Source organism: Ursus americanus, chromosome 14 (assembly GCF_024610735.1).
Source record: "Ursus americanus isolate L20-20 chromosome 14, mUrsAme1.1.p, whole genome shotgun sequence".
Classification (NCBI taxonomy): Eukaryota; Metazoa; Chordata; class Mammalia; order Carnivora; family Ursidae; genus Ursus; species Ursus americanus.
In genome coordinates this window covers 38,633,417-38,642,523 of record NC_142140.1, presented here as the reverse complement: position 1 = coordinate 38,642,523, position 9,107 = coordinate 38,633,417, and positions in this window count along the sequence as shown.

The following is a 9,107-nucleotide window of genomic DNA, read 5'->3' as shown; positions in this document are numbered from 1 at the left end:
AAAGGATGCAAAGTGCTCAGGAGACACTTGCAAGGTGAGCGCCCGTGGGCCCTCGCCTCAGCCTCCCAGGGGTACCTTGGAAGATGAGGAGGCAAATGCAGAAGCCTCATACCTGGGCTTCTGTGGGGTAACACTGGGGAGCCTCACAAATAAGGGTCCAGCTGACAGATTCCTGCTTTCCAGGGTCAGCCCTGGGGAGAGACCAGCCTGGCCTCCTGAGCCTTCATGCTGCTTCTCTGCGTCTGGGCAGCAGTCACAAGCAACCTAGTTCAGTGCATCTGACAGCCAGCCTGGAAGGTTCTTCCAGGTAAAGACATACATCCTGAGACCTGAGAATCTCTTAATTACATGTACCCAGCTCATCAAAGGCCAAGCAGAAGCCTCTTTAGGGCTGGGCGGTAGTGTTGGCCGGGGGGGGGGGGGGCACAGCTGAGCACTAGCAGGGGAACCAGGCCCTCTTCAGCCATCTTGGGCCCGTATGGGCTGCCCCACACCAGGAAGGGCTTGGTGCAGACACTCGCCATTTTCAGCTGCTCAGGGCTCCTATGAAGACTGCTCTGGACCATAGCATCTCTGATCCTGACGTGGGCGTCCCTATAAAAGTGCAGTCTGTGTGCATCCTTAGTGGTCTGAGCCAGCCTCTCAGAGAAGCTGGAGGCCCCTCTCCTACTTCTAGGCTGCTGCACAGCCACGCCTGTCACCAGCACACCAAACCAGGTGACTGCAGCCTTCGCCTTGCATCTGAACCCATGAGCCCATTTCTTGACATTTGACAGGCTGTACCTTTGGCTCTGGTCTCATGCAAGGCCAAATTTGGGAGTTCCTGGGGACTGAATGGCCCTCATCCCTGAGGACCTGAGGCTGAAGCCCCACGGGCCCGGGCATCCTCCCCACCAGCCCATTGTGGTCTGCTCCAACCCCAAGCCCAGCGATGAGCATGCTGTGTCCTGCCCGGGCCCAGAGCTGCCGATCCTCCACATGCCTGATGGGGTTCTGTGAGGGCAGTGCAGGTGTCCTCATCAGGGAAACCCGAATGCCAAATTTGGAAGGGCCTCTTGCTGAACTGGAGGGATCCTCCAGGGATCCCAAGTCCAGCCTGCCCTTGGCTGGGACAGCTGCTGCAATATTCAGGCTTTGAGGGCCATCCAGGAGCAGCTGTCGTGGCCATGCATCAAACGAGTTTCAAAGCCCAGATGAGCAGCCAGGCCTGAGCTAAGCTCCCCAGGCATGCAGTCTGGCTGGGGGGTCTCAAGGGCACCCGGAGCCCAGCCACTAGTCAACCTGATTCCCTAGGGATGAGTGTCCTCAGGGACAGGTGGGGTGTGAGGGGGAGATGGCCCTGGAGGAGGACACTGCTGCTGGTGGCCACCAGGTGGCAGCACTCCATCGTCTATGGGGCCAGGCTGCTTTAGGTGGTGGGGGGTGGGGGTTCTCAGCAGGTTCTGAAGTGCTGGAGGGTCCCAGGGCTTCGTTCAGGTCTCTGAGATTCAGGAAGTCCTGACTGGAACTCCAGCTTTGCTCTGTATGGAACCAGGCAAGCAACAAGTTGTCAGACCCTGCAGGTTCCTGACAGGTCACCTGCCGACCACCCCCAACCCCCGGAATTCCCTCTGCTAGAAGGGGTATTGTCGCCCAGCTGTGGGGCACGGGCCAGCCTGGCCCCAGGCACAATGAGTGCTTCAGTCTCTTAGTCTTTCTTTCCAAAGCAGGTGAATAATTTCTGTGGTCGATAAAATGCATTTCTGCCTCTCACACTCCCTTCACCCACCAGCCTGATTATTGACTCACAGAAACACTCTTGGCAGAGCCCCTGATGGATCCACCGTCAGGGGGAGTTGGGGCAAGCTCACCCAGGGCTCTCAGCTGGAGACAGGAGAGACCCACGTACCCTCACCCAGCTTCCCAAAGATGGAAGTTTTGGGGGGAGCTTTCCACCCAGAGACACAAACCAGAGGCAGGGCCCTCCTATCTGCCTTAGTCCCTGCACTGCTTTCATCCGCTTTAAAGAGGAAACTGAGGCTCAAAGCAGAACACTTGCTGGAGGTTACCAAGCTGGCAAGTGCTGCGCATGGGTTCCAACCTAGGGGCTCCTGCCTAGCTGGCCCCTGGCAGAAGGAAGTCAGTGGAGAAGGGAGACCTTAGCTGCAGGCACAAGGTCAGGCTCAGATTTGGGCAGGACTAGCTCCCACGCCAGCTGAGGAGCTGGGGTGGAGCGAGCTGGGCCTTGGGACGCACCCCATCACCACCACCATAATGCCCTGGGGAGAAAGAGAAGACAGACCTGGAGAGGCAGAGAAAAAAGACAACTGCAGACAAAGCAAGGCCTAGAGCATGCTGGGAAGAGGAGCAGGAAAGGTCTGTGGTGCTGCAAGGGGCGGGAGGAGGCTGCAGGGGCAAGATAAGGTGGGGTAGGGGCGGCTGGGTCTGGGGGAGTCGGTTCCGCTCCACCCCCTGGCTTCAGCCGCCCAGATAAGACAGCTGAGCAGCACTGGTGAATTCTGCGTGCTGATGGGGGAGGTGAGGCCACAGCAGGCGGGGAGGGAGGAGGGGCCAGGAGGCCTGGCCCAGACCCTCACTTGCCTGCCAGACTGAAAGACCCCCAAGAGCCTGGTGCACCCAGGCCAGCTCCCAGCTCCAGCTCCCAGCTCCAAGCTCTGGGCTCCCAGCTCTGAGCAGGCACCACCACCCCTGAGTCTGGCTGGACAGGAGCTATTTGAGAATGATTCATGGATGTAATTAAGTGTCCCCCACTATCCTCTTGCTCGGGCCCTGATGGGGGTGGTGCAGATGTGGGAGCCCGGCCCGCTGTGCAAGTGTTGGGTTCAGTGCAGAGTGGCCCCATGATGCCCATCTGCGGAGCCCGGAGGAAGGCAGGGCTGGACCCAAGTCCTGGGGCACCGGGCTGGGGGGCTTCCTGCCCTTCTGCTTTCTGCCCAACTCCCTGGGCTGAGGGTCAGCCCCCCTCCCCCCCCCCCCCCCCCCCCCGTCCTCACAAACATTCAGCAGGAGTATGAATGCACGTGCACGCACAGGCCTGGATCTGGGTTGTCACCCAGCAGCAGGCATGCTTCCCCAGCACCCGCCCTCGCCGACGTGTGTGGGGTAGGACACGCGGGTGCCTGCAGACCCCGACCCCCCCCACACGCGTGAAGCATACCAGCTCCCACATACCTCTCCCTGACCACCTGGACATGGGCAGGCCAGGTCCAGTCGGCAAAGCTCACCTCTGTACACACTTGCAGGCTACGCTGGCCAGAGGGGGCGGAAATCAGACTCCTGCTCCCCACCCCCCTTCCAAGGAAGGAAGCCTGGTCTGGCAGCCAGGTGGGAGCTGGGAAGGGGGAGGCCCGGCACACCCTTGTGCACGCATGCACTCGCTCTGTGGCTCCCTCTTCCCCAGGTAGGAGGATTTGGTGGGTTTCCACCCTGACTGGGCTCTTGAACTCACTTTACAGAGTCCACTGCTCAGCTCTAGGGTTGAGTGAGCTGAAGGAGAAAGGAAGGCTGTGGAAGGTGGCACAGTGCCTCTGAAATAGATTGGCTCAAAGCTCAGAACCTTCCCTTCTCACACCTAGTGGGGAGGGGAGGAAGCAGCCTTTTCAAACAAACTGGTAAACTGAGGCTCAGAGATGGGTAGCAGCAAACCCTGGTTAATAAAGTTCGTTCACGGCTCATGGAAACCCAGGGCTCCTGCCCTAGTCATTCCCATGAGTTGATGTCTTATCCCATCCCAGACTGCACTCTTGCCACTCACACTGGGAGAGCCTAGGGCCAGGTTGACTCTGCTACCCCCTCCCCAGGCTTGGGGTCCCCAGAATCTGCTGGGCTCTGCCTCCACCCTTAGGAAAGGATCTCCTAGGGCTGGATGGACGCTGCCCGCTCCCCTTGGACCAGGCATCCCAGCACTAGCGTGGCGGGGCCTCACCTCTAAAACTAGGAGACCCAGTCCGAGCCCCTCCGGCTCTACCAGACTCCGATGCAAAACGTGAGCAGCTACCACACGCCGCTGTTGCCCCCCCACCCAGATTTTTCTGGTTCTTATTAATGTAAATGAAATCTGCTCCGAGCAAGCGTCCTTAATGGAAAGCGTTCCTGGAATTTGTGCACACGTGGTGGGGGGGGGCACCCTGAGATTAACTCTTGTGCAGCCAGACTAGGGCTCATCAGGCTGCAGTGACCCCGCGGCCTCAGGCTGGGGTGGGGCTTGGGGGAACCGGGACAGTCACTCAGCTTCTCCCAGATCTGTGTCCCCACAAGAGCAGGGGTGGCAGAACACTTTACATATTCTGCCCTCTGCCGGGACCAGCTGGGCAGGTCCAGAGGTTTCTGAGGAAGGTGGCCTTGACAGGAAATGGGGAGCCCTAGAAGGCCTTTGATCAGGGAGGGGCAAGGAGGCTGAGGAGGTGAGCCGCTGACACTCCCACTGCCCACCCCTCATCGGGCTCTCTCCTGAGTTGGGAGGGTGGACCCAGGCAGCAGACACCTTCTCTTTGAACCTCCCCACACTGCAGGGAGAAGACTCCCCCCTCGGTGATGCCCCCCAGCCCTTCTTTGCCTCTTATTCCTGAGATAGATATGCCAAGACCATCGTCTTCCCAACTGGGCGTGGGGGGCACAAGGGAGCTGGAGAGCTCAGAGTGGGCCCCCAGGGACGGTGGTCTGTGAGGTTGGGGGGCACAGAGAAGCCCTGGCCTGGAGCCCACAGTGCGCCCTGCCTGACTCCCGCCCCCAAATCTGGATGCCTGTTCTGGCCCAGCCTTCAGGCGGCCCCAGTGGAGCTGTGCTTTACTGCCTTTTGTGGCCAGGACAGGGATGTCTGCTTCGTTGGCGGGGGTAGGGGAAGAGTCTAAGATTTCAATTTCTCCCAGGTGTGGCTCAGTCTGGAGGATGCCTTGGGGAGGCTGGCTGAGGGGCCAGCACCTGGGGGAAGGGGTGGTAGTGTAGGGAGGGGAGGGGCTCAGGAGGAGTTTCAGGAAGGGGAGGAAGCCACAGAGGGGGTCTCGCTGAAGGAAAGGGGGTTCCAAGGGGGAGCGGGTTGGAGGGGTGGGGCTTCGGGGAGGGGGGATTCAGAGTGGGACCGACTTTAACGGGGGACAATAGGCTGGCAATCCTCCCTCCCACCCACACCTGTCAGGCAGGCTGGAGGAGGGAGACTGACCCACTTAGCTGCCTCCCCTCCCAGGCTTCCACTAATGAGTGCTCTGGGCTTTGGGAGGCAGCCTTCCCCCCCCCCCAGGCTGTGCCTGAGGCTGTCCCTTCCCCCACAGCCCCTCATTATCTACTGGGGGTGCTCGCTGGCTCAGGCTGCCCCCCTTATCTGCAGCTGTGCCTGCCCGCGGCAGTGAGGAGAAGGCTCTGGGCCCCAAAATGTGCCCTCTCTGCCCCGGGCTCCCTACACCCGCAGGGCTGGGGAGACAAAGGCTCCCAGCTCCCTGCTGTGCAGCTCGGCTCGGGCTCGAGCAGAGGGCTTTGATCCCACCTGTGGGTCCCACTAGCATGCCAATGAGGGGGGCGGGGGGCGGCTGCGCGGCACCGAGGAGAGCTGGGACCGAGCGCCGCTGGACCCCTGGGATGGGGAGTCGGCTCCACTCCCAGAGCCCCTGTGATCAGAGTCCCACTTGGCCAGGAGAGGGGCTCATGACGGGGGGGGTGGGGGGGCTCCTGAACGTGTGGAACGCACAGCTCTGGAGGATGGAGAGGGGGGGAATAACCCCTTTTGGGGTCACAGTTCCGGAAAGACTGGGTTGCAGGGGCAGGCGTGAGGTCAGGAGAGACGGTGGGGAGAGGTTTGTGTGGGGCACAGCTCCTTGGAGAGGGACAGTATTGAGGGAGCACAGCTCTGCAGTTAGAAGAATCTGCCAGAGCACAAATCTGGGAGGAGGATGGTGGTGGGAGCACAGCTTCAAACGATGTGATGCGGGAAGCACAGTTTGGGGAGGATTGTGGGGAGAATTATGAGAGCAAGAGCAGTCTGGGGGCTGATATGTGGGGAGCACAGCTCCTAAGAACATTCTGCGAGAGGACAGTCCAGGGAGGAGCCTGCCTTGCCTTCCCTAGCCTTGGCCTCTTCCTACTCCTCCTCCCCCACATTCCTGGGGTGCATGGGGAGGTCTAGTTGCTGGAGCGTGCCCAAGTCCCCCCAGGCTCCCCCTGACTCTGTCGCGCTGTCCATCTGTCCTCCCCCTCCCCAAGGATTCCAAGGCCCAGGTGGCACACTCCCCTCATGGCACCCTCATTAGGAAAGGGCTTTGAGATCCTTCTGAAGCATCTGCCCCCCCCCCCGCACCCCCCCTTCCAAGCCAGCTGCAAGGCTCTGGCCCCTAGAGCCTGATAAATATTTATGACAAGATAAGCAGGATCTGCCAGGTCCCAGCCCAAACCATTGTCCTGGGAACCAGAGGGGGAGGCAGGGTCAAAACTTGAGTTTCTAGGGGCAGAGCTGGGTCTCCAGGTTCAGGGTAGGGACAAGCCTGAAGGGTGGGGGTGGCAGTGAGGGGGCTGGGATGGGACCTCGCCCAGGATTCAGAGGTGAGTGAGAAAGCCTCCTCCAGGGTGCCACACTGGCCAAGGGCGATCCCCCAACCTTGGCAGGTCGTGTAGGGGCGTGTGGGTACACACTTTCCTTGAGACACATTGAATTCCTGCTTTAGTGTGGACAGGCTGGTACCCTGTCCACCACTCTGCCCGGGGGTGGCTTGAAGCTTGAAGCCACATTTAGGGGTCAATTATTAGTTCAGGTATGCAAAGCAGCCTTGATATTAAAAAGAGAAGGTCACGGACTCACTGGCGTCAATAATGGTGAGGCCAGTGAGGCCCTGAGCGTTCCTGGCCTGAGGGGTGGGGCCCAGGTGATCCATGGGGTCACCCGTGGATTCTAAACCTGCCCACAGAATGCAATCCCACAAGGCAGCCCGCTCGGTTTGGCCAAGCTGGGCTAAGCCCTGGCGATGGGGGGGGGGGGGGGTCGGGCAGCCTAAGGAGGCCTGGGGGAGGAATCCCCACCTCTCTCAGACTCTGGGGCCTGCCTAATGGGCCCCAGATCTTTGTCCTGGCTTATTGGTGCAGGGAGCCTGGGTGTCACCTGGCGAGCCCTCTGGGAGAAAGGCCAGGCTCCTATGGCTGGGAGGCAGAGGCCGGGGTGGACTAGCCCAGGTGCTCCAAGCATCAGATACCAGCCTGGGGCAGTGGGGCTGTGCCCTCCTTGGCATGGCCTGGGGTGAGGGTGGGGGTGGAGACAATGCAGGCTCGGCCTGGGGGCAGCGAGAGTGTCCCTGCTCTGAAGAGGGCTCAGCCACGTTGGGGCAAGTGTCAGGAGGCTGGAGGTCCTGGGTCGCCACAGGCTGGCTCCACTGTGCCATCAGCCCCTGTGCGTGCCCAGGGATGGGCGTGAGAGGCGTGGCCCGGGTGCACCCCTCCCCTCCAGCCGTGACTTTGCCCCGGTGATAAATGTCCCATCTGGGCCAAATCAGGCACTGGCTCCCCATAGCCTGGCCAAGCTGGAGTGCATGGGACCTTCACCAGGATGCTTTTTGTGCTTAGCAGAATTGCTATTGCCTTACCAGCGCAATTTGTTAACCTAGAGCAACTGGGGCTAGTGGGGAGGCAGGAGACTGAGAGGGCCACCCCCGGCTGATCTCCGCTCCCAGAGCTCCGTGGAAGAGCTTCTGCGGACGGAGGCCCCTCTGGGTGCGGCTTTCCTACCTGTGAGAGGAGCAGCTGGGCTGGGGGTGTCTGTCTGGCCCCAGCGCTGGCAGAGCTGGGGAAGGAACGCTTCCTTTCGCCACTGCTAACCAGCCACGGGAAGAACAGGCCGAGGCAGTTGAGGGAGGGCAGGAGGCTTGAGAGTGCCTGGGGTTCTTTCCTCCTTCTCCGGAGTCAGGAGGAATCTCTTACCTGCCCGAGAGCAGCTTTTCCGTTCGGTTCTCCACGCACCCCAGGTACTCCCAGGGAGGGGGAGAGGCCAAGCCTCCCTGCTGCTCCCATGTCTCAGAACTTCTGTGCCCCCGCCACGCTCTCCGAGCAGGGCTCTGGCAATCTAGATTGCAACGAGCCTGTTTGAGACTAGCAGACTGGAAAGGTGCACACCCCCCACCTCCTTTGCTGACCGGCCGGCGCGCGCATGGCCACGCCTGCGCACAGAGCCACAGCTCCAAGGCCACAGGCTGCCCACATCAGCTCTGAACCTTGGCTACACGAATGCACTAATGGAAAAGCCTGAGACTCCAGGAGCTGAGCTGCTCCCAGGTGTGCCTAACAAGCGTCTATGGAGTCACTGGGATCCCCAGAGATGGCCTCTGATGGGCCTGTTGAATGTGACCTGTGCTTCTGGCTGCCAGGCCGCTGTCCTGGGCTTCCTGGGAGTGTCCTGGTGGTAACGGGGCAGGGGCAGGAGCCTTTCTGCCCCTCCCTGCACCTTTGCGCTCAACCAGGGTCCCAGCGATAGGGTTAGAGTCCCAGACGCTGTGGCTCTTGGAGGACAGGACGGCCACTGTGAGGAGTCATCATGCAGGTGTGTGTGGTCATACTCCCGGCAGGTGCACAACCAGCCAGGTGTGCAGAACCGCCCTCCGGTATTACACAGTCATCCTTCAGGCCTGGCCAAGCGGACTCCTGGCTGCGGGCTTCTCTTTCCCCGGACCTGTGACTGTAATGGTAACTCCCAGCATGTGGCTCCTAGAGGTCAGGAGCCGATTTGGATGGTCTCCAAACTCCAGGCTCTGCCCAGTTTGGAGCCCAGTTAAGCGGGCTCAGGGTCCCACTCGGGGCTCCTAGGGTGGAGACGTATGAGATAGGGGTGGGTGTTGGGGGCTAGGGGATTTCTCCCAGTGGTTCTCCTCTGACCCCATGCCTGGACTTCCAGCCCCTGGAATGGTGGGGTTGGGTGATCCCAGGCTGGATAGCGCCCCCATCTGCTCTAGCTCAGACCCAGCCTCCTCCACCCACCCCCTCCGGCCACATCCCAAATCCCCAATCCCAGCAGCAGACCTCGGTGTTTGCCTGTTGCCATGGCAATGGGATGCACCTTTCTGTTACCATGGCAACCAGCCAGGGGTTTTTAAAATTCAGTTGAGGTAATTTCCACCCCTCAATCCTCATCCTCAGACACC